The 14,820-nt window shown below is 47.2% G+C and overlaps 1 protein-coding gene across 1 annotated transcript in view; it reads left to right on the top strand.

Moving 5' to 3' along the window:
• LOC126531446 (thrombospondin type-1 domain-containing protein 7B-like) overlaps positions 1-14,820 on the top strand; it is an 834,929-nt gene that overhangs the window by 56,382 nt on the left and 763,727 nt on the right. The window contains exon 2 of the mRNA XM_072288436.1: positions 10,636-10,715. The gene's annotated coding sequence lies outside the window, so the exon portion shown is untranslated. The remainder of the gene's footprint in view (positions 1-10,635; positions 10,716-14,820) is intronic.

Raw genomic sequence — 14,820 nt, 5'->3', positions numbered from 1 at the left:
TCAGTAGAGTGTTGTGCACTGTGTTTAGACAGCGTTTGTTTTATCGAAGATAAACCATCAGGGATAGGAATGTTGGTGTACAGCGCCGTGACGTCTAGTGTTGCGAGAATTGTGTTGTGGGGTAGTGTGCCTTTAGTATTAATGTCTTCTATAATTCTCAGCAGGTGGGGCGTATCTTGTACAAATGACGGAAGTGCTTTTGGCAAGTCACCAAGGTAGTGGTTAAGGAATGTGGAGATGCTCTCTGTCGGGGTGTTGTTGTTTGATACTATCGGACGGCCTGGGATAATAGCAGTGTATAGTTCAGCGGATGGAATTTTATGAATTTTCGGAAGGAGGTAAAAACGTCCGGCAGTTTTGTTGCTTGGTTTAAGAAATTTGTATTCTGATGGTGTTATCAATTCATCAGCCAAAAGTGATTTCAGCCTGTTGGTAATTGTCACTGTGTAGGACAATGTCGGATCATTATCTAGTTTGCGGTAATGTTCTGGGTTGTTTAGTTGTCTGTAAGCCTCGTGCTTGTATTTTTCTATTGGCCAAATAACTATACTTCCACCCTTATCTGCTTCCTTAATAACAATGTCATTCCGGCAGCTCAGATTTGAAATGATATGACTCTCCGACGCAGTTATGTTTTTAGGTCGCTTAGATGTCTTGGATTGGCTTATAATTTCTTTAGTGATAGTTTTAAGGTATATGTCAAGTTCTATGGCTTGTTCTGGTTCGGGAGTCCAAGTGGATTGGGCTCTAAGTGGTGTCGTCCCGGTGTCTGGTGTGTCTGCAAAAAAGTGTCGGATACGCATTCGTCGGGAGAATTCTGAGAGGTCCTTGTGAAGCTCGAATTCATTTATTGTGTTGTTCGTGGGGCAAAAGTTTAAGCCCTTGCTGAGTACGGCTATTTCTTTTTGACTTAATGTTTTAGAAATGTCTATAACATTGGAGCGGTTTAGTTCTGTGGAAATTTCCTTCCTGTCTGGTACTTCTAAGCTCGAGGTCCCTCTTGTCTGGGTGTGGTGGCTGTTTGGCTGGAAGGTTGTTTTTTGATTAAAATTTGCTTTTTTCCTTTGTTTTTGAACCAATTTTCTAGATTGTTTTTCGCCGTAATGTTCTAAATCTCTCTTCTCATCTGGTGTCAGGGTTATGTTCCTAAGTCTGTGGTTAAAAGTTTCGATTTGCTCTTCGCAGTGTTCTTTGAGGATATTCAAAAGTGAAAGTGAGGCATTATGTATTGTTGTTTGCCAGTTTGCGCGATGGTGTGGTGGGAGTGTTCCTAGAGCTGGTACAGCCTTGAGTGTTAGGCCTTTAGGAATTATATTTTTCTCTGTGCAGCTTGTGTAGGTTTTCAGATGGGAGGTGTAGCTCACATGTTTTTTGGTAAGTTTTCTAGCCTGTAGGAATTCGGTGCTTCGCGGCATTGAAGAGTTAGTGATTTGCGATGTCTGTCATTTACTTGTCTTCTTGCGGGCAGATTTGCGTGGGGTGTTTTTCTGTTCGGCCGGTTTATTATCGTATGCCTGGCTTAATTCGATCTCGGTCTCTGTTTGAGTTTGTGTGTGTGCAGGCAGGCGTGTGGGGGTCTGTGTGTAGACTTCGGTGGTGGGTTTTCTGTTGTCTGTTGCCATTGTGTCTGTTTGCACGGTGGTTGATGTCATTTTTGGTGCTGTGTGTGCCTTCTGGTTCTTTTCACATTCCACTGTCTGTGTTCCAACTGTTCTTGTGTTGACTGTTTCACTTGTGCAGTGGCTTGCTTCACATTCCACTGTCTGTATTCCCTGTGTTCTCGAAGTGACTGTCGTAGTTGTGTTGTTCGCGGTTGCACGCTCCGCAGAGTTGGTGGAGGTGGTATTTGAGGTGGAATTTAAAAGACTTGTCCTCTGGAGGCCGCCGTAACGACACCTACGTTAAGCGCGTGGGGCAGTGCCCCTTGAAAGACCATGCCGCTGCCTTTCAGTCACCCTTTCAGACTCCTCGTCGCCACCTTAACTATTTCAAAATTACTCGACGTATTACTACTATGCTACTCAAGTCACTTTCAACTCATGTTTTTTTTCTTTTTTTGGCTGGGGTTTCTCCTTTCCCTTTTTTTTTTGTCATTTGTGTTACTCGCGCGCTGACCGCTTGACCGGCCGTTTTAATGCCTCAAAAACATGCCGCCAACGACTCCCCCTGAATACCTCCTAAACTTTCGCATCCCCAACACGCTCCCAAGACCCCGTATTTCTGAAAGATTTCACTTTTCTCTGTCTTTTTCTTTCACTCCCCCCTTCTTTGTCTGTCTTGGTGCCGCCCTGGTTTTCCCCACCCCCACCCCTTTTTTCCCTTTTTTTCTGCTTCTATTTCTTTTCTTTTCTCCCGCGTGCCCACTCTCACGCTCCTGTCCCCTCGTCTTGAGAATGAAGCTCACAGACGTCGGACGACAGCGCTTGTTTCCTCTTGTAATCTCTCTCTTTAAAACCAGCCGCCAGCGACAACACCCGCACGTGACGTCACTGCACTAACCCTTTAAAACTAACGCGCCGAGGATGACGAGGCCGCCTTTGACGAAGATAGGTCCTCCTATCGAAACGTTGGCCAGCCTGTCTGAGGCACTTCATCCCTGTTTACAAACTTTATACCACAGTGTGCTATTCCATCTGTCAGCCCCTTTCTTGTTTTACGACAGGGCAAAACACTTTGCTTGGCTGTTTTTGCGCGCGTCTAACGCCTTCTTTTTATTTTTTTGTTGCCTGTAACACACACTCACAGACCCTTCTTCCGTCCCTGTTCATGTCGCGAAGTCAAGCGATGAAAGACGCGAGCGTTGTTGCGGGTCGCCAGCAGCTGCCGTCGTGGATGATGCGATCGAACCGCGCCGTGTCACTCGGAAGCGATTAATCCTGTCGACGCGGCGTCGATTCTCCTGCCTGTCCCCCCCCTCCCCCAGGAACGTTGTCGCTTCTCTGCTGGACGTTCTTTTGTGATGAATTTATCGGTCCCTCGACTGAAACCGTCGGTGCTAGCCGGCCGCCCATTCCCGTATTTGCTGTTCTCCTTAGGCGTCTGGATATTTTTGTATGCGGGCATTCTCGCGTTGTAGCAGTCCTTCCTGTCGTAGCCGCACACGTCTGGCCAGTTAGATTGTCGCGTTCATTGCAGAGCGTGAAGGAATTACGATTCAGTTCAATTCAATTTGATTTTCCAGAATAGGAGTAAACTGGATGGACGACAGGGTAAGAATGCCGCGGCGGCTTGACGAAGGCCCAGGGTATATACAACATATAACAGCATATTGTAAGTCGGCTAACAGTATTCTACTTGTCAACAAAAAAAAAGCCCCCCCCCCCAAACAACAACAACAACAACAACAACGACGACGACGACGACCACAACAACAACGACGACATATGCCTTCTGTCTAAACAAACAGGAAAAAAGAGGGAATCACAGTGAAAACCAATCGGATATAGTAAATATTTATACAAGCATAAATACTACAAGCAGTAAATTGCTGATATTCAACCCCGGTTCCAGTGGTGGAGTGTTTTGCGAGCAGCGTTTCATTGGCAGTAAAAAAAGGCGACACACGAAGCGAAGTAAACATTCACGAAGTTTAAAGTGGACTCCGCGGCACACAATTCCAAGCTAAACGTGAAAAATGTGCTGAAGTACCTATTGAAAAACTTATCGAGGAACAGGCTATTCTTGGCCATGGTGCATGCACGAATGTCCTGCAGTGGTCCGCTGCAGTCTCACCCGCTGAGCCTTTCGGCTGGTGGCTCAGAAAAGGCTGTGTTTTGTCATGCTATGGGCATAGCGTCACATGAAGTCCATCGCCAAAACTGAAGCCGCTGGATTGCGCGCATAGTATTGTAGCGCACTCGCAGTAGCACAGCGATTGCTTTGCGACTGTCATTCTTTCAATGGACAAATTCCTTATCACCGCGCTCGACAAGATCGACAACCGTCCCATTAGCAAATGCCGAATTATTGGGCCTTGGTCCCAGCCGAGGTACGCCCGAAATGCTTTAAAAGTGCTGCTAGTGTGGTTTTTACAGGCAATGGGACTGATGGAAAAAAATAAAGTGCACGAACCTGACGGGTTATTTTTTTTTATCTTCTCTTCTTTTATCGTTTTTTCTCCCCTTACGCCATCCCCCTGAGCAGAGTAGCCAACAAGACACTTAATCCGATTGACCTCTCAGCCTTTCACCTCTTGTTTCCTCCCTTGGCCAGCAACCGACGTGATGACAGCGATTCTGACAAGGGTAATGTTCCGAAAAAAAAAAAAAAATAAGAGCCGGGTGCAGGTATCGTAGCTATGCCCTGAGGACGTGCGAGAAAAGCATTTGCGCTGGACATGGTTCTTGAGGTCCAGCAGCCGGCTGGGGTGGCCCTGACAGCAGCTGTCAACTGCGCTTGCGGATCTGCGAGTGACAGTCCTATAGGATTGTCACTCGTCCTGCGTGCCCGGAACTTGTACGGCGGGCACTCTTCGCCTTTCGTGGCGGTGCCCCGGTACTCAGAATATCAGGCGCAAGGGGCAGGAAGGTCAAACTGAAGCCGATTGTTCTAGGTGACAAACGACCTGCACGAGCGACCATCACGAGAAATGGTGTTCGCTGTGCTAGTTGTGAAAAAGGGTGGCGAGAGTTTGTGGGGATGGTGACCGGCTGTGATCGTGCATCAGTGCTCCTTGTCTCTCTCTACTTTCTTATCCTTTCACCTCCTCCGCACCCGTTACCCAATGTAGGGTAACATAACGGATTTTATGTTCTGGTTAACCTCCCTGCCTTTCTCCTTCCTTCTATTTATCACGCTTTCTCTCCAGATGACTTTACTCATTGAATAATGGGCGAAAAATGCGTTAGTTCATTGCTGCGGTACCTAGGTGAAACAGTGGCTGGATGAATTTACTTATTGCCATCTGGTTAATTTTTTTGGTACATATGCCCTGCGGTAACTATAATCTCCATATGTATATATTGCTAAAAATAAAACAGGTTTCGTTCGCACACGTTGAAACTAGGGCCAGACTCGAACTCACTACGCGGTAAACGCGTCCCCGCAATGCTCTATCTAAAATAACTGCAGATAATCAAAGTAGTGGTTTTATGCTTTCGACTTTCCACCATCCGTTCGAGCTGAGCTCTCTAGTTAGCAAAGGACGAACTAGTCTCGGAGCATGTTTTTCTTCGCGACTAGCTTTTGTATTTCGTACGAACGTGCAGTACGTGTGCGCGGTTATTGTAAGTGCACCGCATTAGCGAGCCTGCTTAAGCCAGGAATTACTGTGAAGCCGTGCTCAATCTTGCCGCCGTTAACCAACTCGCCACTCCCTCCCCCCTCTCCCCCCGCCTTTCTTTTTTCGGGCTTTGTGGCATTTTGCACAGGCGCTTTCAGGGAAATTGCGCGGGACGCTTAAGTATAGGTTGCGGCGGTATCCACGAAGCCAAAAAGCCCGATCTAATCCTCAATTATGTAAAAGCAGCTTACTACGCCTAGCTAAATACGGTCTGTGATGATTTAGTTGGCTACGCTGCGCGAATGCGCAATTTCGGTACAAGCGAGAAACAATATAAGAGAAACAAGAACACATAGGAAAATTGACATGTCTAAAACACCCGCGGACGTATTATACTCTTTGGCATACTTTATCTTCCAGGAACTCTACCAAATGGCGTGCAAGTGAATAATTCACAGTAGTCGGACCGCGGTTTCACTGTAATAGCACTGGTTGTGCATTGCGCGAGTTGCAAGTTTCGTGAATACTTAACGCGAGTTAGGATGAAAAGCTAAAGCAATGTCAACTTGGCGACGAAGCGAAGAAGCGGAAGTCGCCCTTGCGTAAGTCCCGACTGATGACGTCTGTTACACGGGAAGCCCTCGGGCTGACATTCCTGGTAAGGTAGATAACACTAGAAATTGCAAAACTTGTTATGGATATTTTTTTTTTGATCACAAGTATAGCCACAACTTAGAAATTCCACTACGTGGTAGTTGTTATAGAAGAGGTCGAGAGCTAATTAATGGGAAGTGCAGTCAACCACAAAAGTTTACGGGCCACAGGATCTCGGGGAAACGTTCAATTTCCGAACAGCATCTAACAGTAGTCAGTAAAAACGAACATCACGTCGTTGTTCACATATACTGGTAGAGGCTGTAAATGTGAATACTAGGCTGCGTTGTGAGGCTGCGCAGATATTCAGCTTTTTCTCGGATTTAGTGTCCCGTAAATTTTTTTGGTTGAGTGTACTTCAAGAAAGTAATGTGCAGACAGCGCCCAGTATCGTCCTCTTACTTATTGCGAAGAGCCTGAGCTTAGCTGCTTTGTTGTATCCTACTATAATCTTATCACAATACTGATGGACCACTGATTCTACGCACACGGGTAAACTATAGCACCATTGCTAGGAGCGTTGCTTCGTAATCGCCTAAGAGAGGACAGAGAATCTAACAGAGAGCCTGCCCGCTGTTACGACTTTGAGGTGGTCCCGTAGCGCTCGTCACCCGTTTCGTGACAGAGCGTTGGTAGCGAAGACTCCGAGTCAGGCGTCGGTGAGAATAACGAAAGGGATTTTGTACACTATATATAGGTCATTGTACAGGACAAGATCGGATCGGCACTGGGGCCGAGAGCTAACAGCAAACGCGACTGTTCCCGCTCGGCGGCGTCCGGTGAGACTCCAACGCGTGACACATCTCGCTCCACTCGAGAGCGGCACTCGGCTCCCGGTGGGTCGGTGGATCCGGTTCTCCAGGCGTCGTCGTCGGGGCTTATAAAGCCCCGAGAAACGATTGTTACTCAAACGGCCCAATACAAAGCCAGCACTCTACGGTCGTCCGAGAGGTCCAACCAGCGACCGCGCTGGCCACCCGCTTCAATGTTGCCGCGCGCGGTGACCTCCAGGGAAAAGAAAACACGGCGCCGGGCTGTCTGCCACTTTGTTGCACGTTTGGACATGTCGCTTGCCGATGCTTCTCCTCAGGACTCCGCTGCCTGACCGCTCAGCATCTTGACTTGTCAAGGGAGAGTTTAGGGCGCTGTGCCTTTCGGCGCAGCCCCGGGTTTGTCCAAAGGGCGTTCGCAAGATAAATTCTGCAGCTTGTAGATTCGGATGCCGGGCTGGGGGTAATGGCACAACACCGCCAATGGGGCCACCTTAATTCGCTCTATATCGGGTGGACGGACGGATGGATACATCTTCCTCTAACATCACCACAACCACGGCCACCGGATACATCTTTAATCGCGCAAGATGGCCTGAGGCCTTATTCGGCTGAAGGGAAGGAAGGGAAGGGCGCATCAGTATTGATATGAAGCCTGCAGGCTGTTGTAGCCTAAGCTTAAAAAGCCGAGCGCGGGGCGAACGAATGCACTGCACACGGCACTCCTTGACGTCACTCTTACTGACGGTTATGAGGGCGCGCTGTCTGACAACGGCGAATAAACGCTTTTCGTTCTGGACCGGCGTGTTTCATCGATGGTACTTCACAGGTAAGCCTCTTCGACAAAATTCCTCAGCGCTGTTGAAGCGCAACCTTTCTGGCCTGCAGTCGTTAAGGGTTCCCATTGTCTCGGGCTTGTATTGATCCCAGATTATATCGACTCCTGGATACTCTCACAGCAAGTGTCCAAGATCCGGCGGCTGCGCGTAGAAGAATACCCCCCCCCCTCCCCCCCCATGGTGCGAACATGTGTGGGTATTGTTCTTGTAACTCTTGTACAAGACCGGCTGGCCATTAATAGACACCGGGTATTGAGTCATCGATTTCGACGTGAAGGCGACTAATGCGCACTTTTCTGTTGAAATTCAGAGGCCTTGTCTCTGAAGATAAGTACATGTCATCGTTTCAGCCTTTCATAACCTTGCGCCAACCTGCGGCCGAGTTACTCTTGACGCCGAGATGCAGATGTCATCGGCGTACATTGACAAACTGACCGACTGCGGCAGGAATTCCGCCAGCCCAATCAAAACGAGGCAGAACAAAACCGGGCTCAAAACGCCACCTTGTGCAACTCCAGAGCCGGCACAGTGGTCGGAAGTTTGACCATTATCGGTGACTACAAAGAAGCTCCTTTCAGTCAGGTAGCTCCGAATCCATCGAAAAGTGCGGCCTCCGACTGTAGCAGCCACGAGCGCTTCAACAATGACTTCGTAAGAAACATTATCATAAGAGCCTCTCACATCTCAAAATAGCGCTACAAAGAGGCGTTTGGATGGTTTTTGTTGTTGAATCGAAGACACAAGATCCGTGACGTTGCCGACCGACGAACGGCCACGTCGAAAACCTGTCATCGCGTCTAGATAAACATTGCAATGTTCGAGAAACCACTCGAGGCACGTGAGGATCATCCTTTCTATCAAATTGCCAACACAGCTGGCGAGATCAATAGGTCGATATGATGTCAGTTCAAGGGGAAAAGTTCCATGCTTTAAGATTGGGACAAGACGGCTACGCTTCTATTCAGGAGGAACAATTCTGTCACTCTATGAAACGTTGAGATGGACCAGCAGGATCTCTCATGCTTCATGGTCAAAGTGGCGCATAGCAACGTAAGTGAGAGAGAATAAACGTTTATTGTAGTAGAGGTTGTTTGGTCATGGTGGGTGACACTCCTCTTCTAGGGCCCCAGTGTTATCAGGTCAGGGCGAAGAGAGACACCTGCAAGTGGCTAGAGCAGCCTCCAGTTCTTCCATGGAGAAAAGATCATCCATTGCCTAAACTTGCATGATGGGAATATCGTACAATTCAAGAACCTTTAGTAGCTCTCTGTCACTTGCAATTGCCTCACAAAACTCCTCCCCAACATCCACTTCTCGACAGCCTTCGTGGAGAGCCATTGCTTTAAAGGGGTGGCGTTGCTGAGGGGGAAAGCGAAGGCCTTGGAGAGTTCGCCATGCGCGAGAGCGAGCTATGCGTGGGTCCAAGGAGTTACAACATGATTGCCATTGTTCGTTGCATAATTTGTCCATGCGACGACGTATTTTCTTCTGCGTGCGTCTGGCCTCCCTAATGTCTAGGAACTACTTGAGTTGTAGCTAGGAGCTGGATATGATGCGACCATGAGTGTTTGACCGGGAAGCCAGTTAAAGCTTTCACGGCCTCCACCGAGTCCGTGTACACTGTATACTGCTGCTGTATATCGTATGGCTGATATACTCTGTGTATGATAGCAGCGCTTTCAAGTCCCGGTATATTGCCTGTAGTTCAAGAGATCTCGTCCTAGTGTGCGGTCGCGGTAGCTGACGCCATAGCGGCGTGCCGGTACCAAATGAAGCCACGAAGGCGAGGGCAGATATGCGAAAAGTAGGGTACCAAACTGCGTCTGTAGATGCCATTTCAGGTCCGCGGTCAGTCCGCGTGGTTCGATACGCTCGTTCTTCTTCGCGGTCATCACGTCGCTGTTGTCTAGTTAACAACTTGTGGCATCGAAGCTGCATTTATAGCCATGGTTGTTTTCCGGTGTCTGTTTTCACTGTGTTCGGTGCTGGCCGATGGGGCTGCCTTAATTCGAATTATATCCACATTTTTTGGAGACAAAACGTCATCGCTTCCTTGAGCGTGACCTTGCTCTGATCTTTGCTTCCACTATAGGGAAAGAAATGCTTCGCATTTAGAAAGCCATTTCGACCATGAGCGGAACCTCGAAAAACCGAAAAAGGCGCATGAACAAAATACGGGTATAAAATACGGGTATACAGGACTGTGTGCTGTGAATTTCTGACCCTATGACGTGGTTTCTTTTCATTTTCTTACATATATTTTTATATTGTTTGTTCCCGCTATGCGAAAAGGAGTAGTCGTCACTATTATATGGTGACTACGTCTTTTTCTTTTATATTCATTTCAATAAAATACATAAAAAATATACGGGTGGCGATGCCGCCTTGATGCTCCCGCACCAACTCGCTATGATGTCATGGATTTTGACGGTGTCTACTCCGGCCTAGCTTATTTTTTAATCGACAAATAAAGGCTACATTCCATCATAAAACAGCGAAACAGTGAACTTAAAGAGTTCCGCGTACATCTACTGCGCCGCGACGGCCCCCACACGAGCACCTGCTCTGAATTTCATTTAAAATTTAAATTGTAAAATAAAGATGAAAGTTTGGCCCTTATTTTCTTTTCTACTAATGAACCTCTTAAACTTTGAAATTTAAGATAGCGTTTACTGCCTCAATAGTCTGAACTAGTTTATTGTTTCCGTTTAGCGTCCCCTTAAGCAGGTACTACGTGTCGAAGGCACATACGGCACTCCATTTCGTTGTGACCAGACTTCGTAGAAGCCAATTCACTGCGGTGTAAACTCGTAGCGTGCTTCTGAGCTCTCAGGCAGGTCACGTCACCTCGGTTGCCCGCTGGACTGCGAACAGGAAACGAGGACGCGGCCCATTTGAGTTCGACCAGGCTTTAACACAGTTGTATACCTTTCTCACGTTCGCGCGTCAGCTCCACTGCGTGCAGCGTGGTGGTGCAGCGACCCGTAATTTGATTTTGCGCGCACAACTGCGCAAGCGGGTGCGGCATTGCCTGGTGTCTGTATACGCTACGGTTGCGAATTACTTGCTAAATTAAGGCTCGTTTGCGAGGGTCGCAGTGCTCGCGCAAGATTCTCGTTGCTTACGTATTTCATCTTGTCTTATTTTTCAGCTTCTCAAGTCTATTGCTGCGTGTGGGATGCTCTTCACGTGGTATACCTAAGCTGGCAAGCTAAGCTTCGTCTGACCGAGGTATGAATACGGGCGTAGACGCCGTTTAGTCGAAACAAAAGTGAACAGTCTCTGTCGTTCTCTTATACGAATAGTACGACAAAGAAGGGGAAATTTTAGCATTGGCGGCAACATTCGTACACCAGTCGCAACAATGGTTAGTTTACCGTTTACATCTCATGGAGTGTCCACTAAACCCCCTAGCGTCGCGCTAGCTAGACCTCTTTAACGCAGCGATTGCATCCAAAGGACGCATGCGGCAAATGAACGAGAAGGCAATTCTGTAAGTCCATTTCAGTCGCCGCTGACTGATCGGAAATGGGCCAACGAGAACGAGACGGGTGGTGTCGCCAGTGAATTTCTTGCTCGTTCCCCAGCCCTGCCAATCGGCCCTTCAGCAACAGCCGAAACGGACATGTGTGTCGACACCTACATAAGATCATTTCCCCTCGGTCATATTATTTGCCCATCGCCCGTATTAAATCTTGAGTAAGAGAATAGCCAGTTTGCAGGTAGTCGTCATCGAACTGTACGCGTATGAGTACTTTGTCTGGGGTTGCGTGCAAACCGTGCTCCAAGAGATGTCGCACAAATTTCAACGTTAAATTACTCACAATATTCGCATTCTCTCTTGTTTCTTATCTGGCATAAAGAACACGTACTTTATCGGCACCTTAAAGGCAACACACGGCTCTTGTTAAACTATATTTCTAGTCGAGCACTAAGTGATAAACGTTTAGGCCGTTAACACTCGACTAGTAATATTGCTTTACAAAATCCGCGTGCAAAGGTTTCTTCAGGACAATGTTGATTTTGTTCAAGAAAGGCGAAAACAGCGCAAGAAACGCCGGCACACTGAAGAAGAAACACACACAATCCCTATATCCCAGTGTTGCACACTTCTGCAATTGATATTGTTTCTAGTTTTTTTAATCACCCGTCTGCACTGCCTGACTGTCTCTTTCATTCTCTTTACGTTCCACTCTCATAACTGTTTGCTTGCTGTCCACCAATGTATCAACTTTTGCTCTACATAAATGAAATCCGCAACGTTACACACTAGAGTACGTCCGGTGAAAAATATCCTGCTTTGTTGGCCCAGACGCCTCCGTATACGCGGTATCGTAAAAAAATACACGCATATTGCTTTTTCTAAGGAATGTGATAGTCATAGAATGTCTGGACAGTGCTGATTTATTGTGACGTAGGAACAAATGGGTACAATTGAAATGCCCCCTTAACACCTCGTCATCTCTGTGGTACTTACAAAGTGATGCGGTGTGCTGCATAGTGAACATGGCAAAAAAAAAAAAAAAGGTGGGCCTCTTATTTTGCTTTCTAGTTCTGCTATAGTGGATAATTCACTTACCAATTGTTATTGCCAAGCTAGCCCGCTATCTCCTAATAACTCGCAATTTGAGCGTGATCAGGTTAAATATATTCCCTCGCTTTTTTTCAAAATCATGACACGGAGGTTTGGCTTGATTATCTCAGAAGTCGTATGCGTCGTCTCAGACTCCAATTGCGCGCCCACATGCGGCCATAATGGCCACGACAGACTGTCGTACGTATAATGGCATATGCTAATCACTCCCTAGAGCTTCGTCACACCCAATCGCGGTCAGTTCATTGTCCACTGCGAACGCAGCCATGACACTTCCCTGTACCAAACCTGAACAAACTCTGTAATAAAATTAAAGAAGACGAACGCGAATGGAGCAACGACACCATTGAGCTCAGCTCGCTTTCCATTGCGTACTTGTAGCTTAGTTACTTCGCGACCGAAGCCAGTCCCCAGTGAGCCTCGTTAACCAGAGTAACGTTCTAGAGGGCTATCGTGTATACCGGAGCCACCCGTAGATAACGGCGCATTTTCGGTAAGGAAAGGCTTACGGATAGCTGCGCCCGTCAGTGCGGCCACGTATCGACCTCGTATTTTCTCTCTATATACCTCCGTCCGCTCGATCCAACCCCATCGGCCACTAACATTCTCGCTGCAGTAAACTTCCTTACCCGCGCTTTCCTCCTCTCGTCAGGGTCCCGCCCACTTCCCACCGGAATGAGCATTTGCAACTCTCGCCTAATGGTTGCCCTACGGAGGCCGCCAGCGGCGAAGTTCAACGCTACAAATGGGGTCAAAGCATCGTTTTGTGAGGCGTCGTCGTAGTCTCGCGGCATTGACCGCGGTTGTTTGCCACTAGATGGCGTTGCTGCTTGCCGCTGTAGTCTGTGGCTTTGTGCGCTCTTTCTTTTCCTGCCTTGACCGGCGTTCATCTTCGACTTTCCAACTTTTCGTGCTCTCTTTCGTCTGCTTTTTAACGCCAGCAGTGACTTGCTCCGCCCCTGCCAGGTCGCTCGAAAGTCATCTCGAAATCAGGTTGCTTCATTTGTACGGTAATTTGGCTAATCTGTACCGAGATACAGAACCGGTTCATTCAGCCTGATATGCATCTTATTGACCTGAGGTCAATTGCTGGTTCACTGTTTAGTGCCTTCGCCCTTTTTATTGCACAAATAGTAGCCAAGGCCCCCGGGATCACGGAGGGCTGAAACATGACCAAAATATGATACTACCGTGCCCAGTGTTCTGCGCGTTTATAAGGCAGCAAAATTATTTTTTAGATTTCCGCTTCAGTATATTTCCAGCAGCGGTCTTCGGAGGCAGCCTGGGGCTTCAGAGTTGGCATATTTGCTACGTGCAGAGTGACTGAAGTGCTAATTGGGAGGTTCCTTGGAAGGCTTGTTGAGGAAATTTCGGAGAACAGGGATTTATCACGTCCAACATTTAGACATGAGGGTTCGGTTTTCTTAATGCGTCGGTGGTCAATATTCTAAGCGGGGGAGGTGAGGGGGGGGGGGGGGGGTTGGTGGCTGGTGTTGCCTGGACAAGGGCGGCTAAAGCGAAGCATACAACCACCAAGATACAGAAATGTTTAAGCCATGGTGCAAAACAATGAAACCGAGGCAGCATGAACTTTTATCTTAAACCGCTTCCAGCAAGAGTGCATTACTAGGTGTAAAATAGCCTAGAAAAACTATTCCATGACACTGAGTGTTTCAAGAGGCATGTCTCGTTTCGTGATGCAGGTTTCCTCAAAAAAAAAAAAAAACTACATTCACGGCCGAAATTCAGTCACCATTTTGCTTGCAATAAGACTTCAAATGACACGGCCTGTGTTCTGCATTTCTTTTTAAACTTCTTAAGGTCGCTTTGACGGTATATTTTTTTTCAAGATGGCAAACTGAACGCATTACACATGAAGGCATTAAATATCGTAAAAGTAAGATTTGGAGCTGCAGACAAGCGAGTTTTGTTCGCAGGACAAAGCTTCGTGCAACACTGAGTTAACCTGTTTCGTAGTGACGCCACTTAAAACACAACACGACCAAACGATACTGCGAATTTTTGTTTTCGTTTAAGCAGACAAATGGCACATTTATTACCGTCTTACAATTATCATGTTCACCACTTGCGTTCCCATAAAATACCTTTATTTCGCTGTTCACAAGAGCGGAAGTAATATATCACAAAGAGGCAGTGTTTACGACTCAACGAAAAAAAAAATTGCGTGAAAACGAAATGGCGTAAGCGTACCATTAGAGAACCCGCTACAAGTTGAAAACACATTTCGAGAAGGCGTGTTGTCAAACGTTTTTCGAGCAGCACGCGGCCTTGTGGATAACTTATAAATGCAACTAAGGCTAAGAACTGTCTGAAGAATGAAACCAGGCAAAAGCTTCGGACGTCAGTTCGAAATACGATTAGGCTTACGGAGATGTCGACGCCTTCATTTACACACGGTCATTTTTCACCAGCACGCTTCATAAACAGCTTCACATTTTGTTTTCCTCTCTTTACAAACTTAAGGCAAAGCCGACTGGTCTGAACGCAGGCCGATGCAATTTTCCATGGGCGTATTCTTCGAGTGCCAAAGCACTCGAATTTGGCAATCGAGTATTGGAAGTTTAATAACAAAGACATTTGAATCTGGCTTTTTTGATGCAGTTAATTGATCGAAAGCGGAATAGGCTCAAACAGGGAACTAGCAAGGACAATTATTTGCAAGAGCGAGCATTTTAGATGCGCGTACTTGTGCATTATGGTAAGTACGGCTTCTGTTTCATC

This window comes from Dermacentor andersoni, chromosome 5 (genome assembly GCF_023375885.2).
Source record: "Dermacentor andersoni chromosome 5, qqDerAnde1_hic_scaffold, whole genome shotgun sequence".
In the NCBI taxonomy this organism is placed as follows: domain Eukaryota; kingdom Metazoa; phylum Arthropoda; class Arachnida; order Ixodida; family Ixodidae; genus Dermacentor; species Dermacentor andersoni.
The sequence above is the reverse complement of the archived record's forward strand: the minus strand, read 5'-3'. Positions and strand labels throughout refer to the sequence as shown.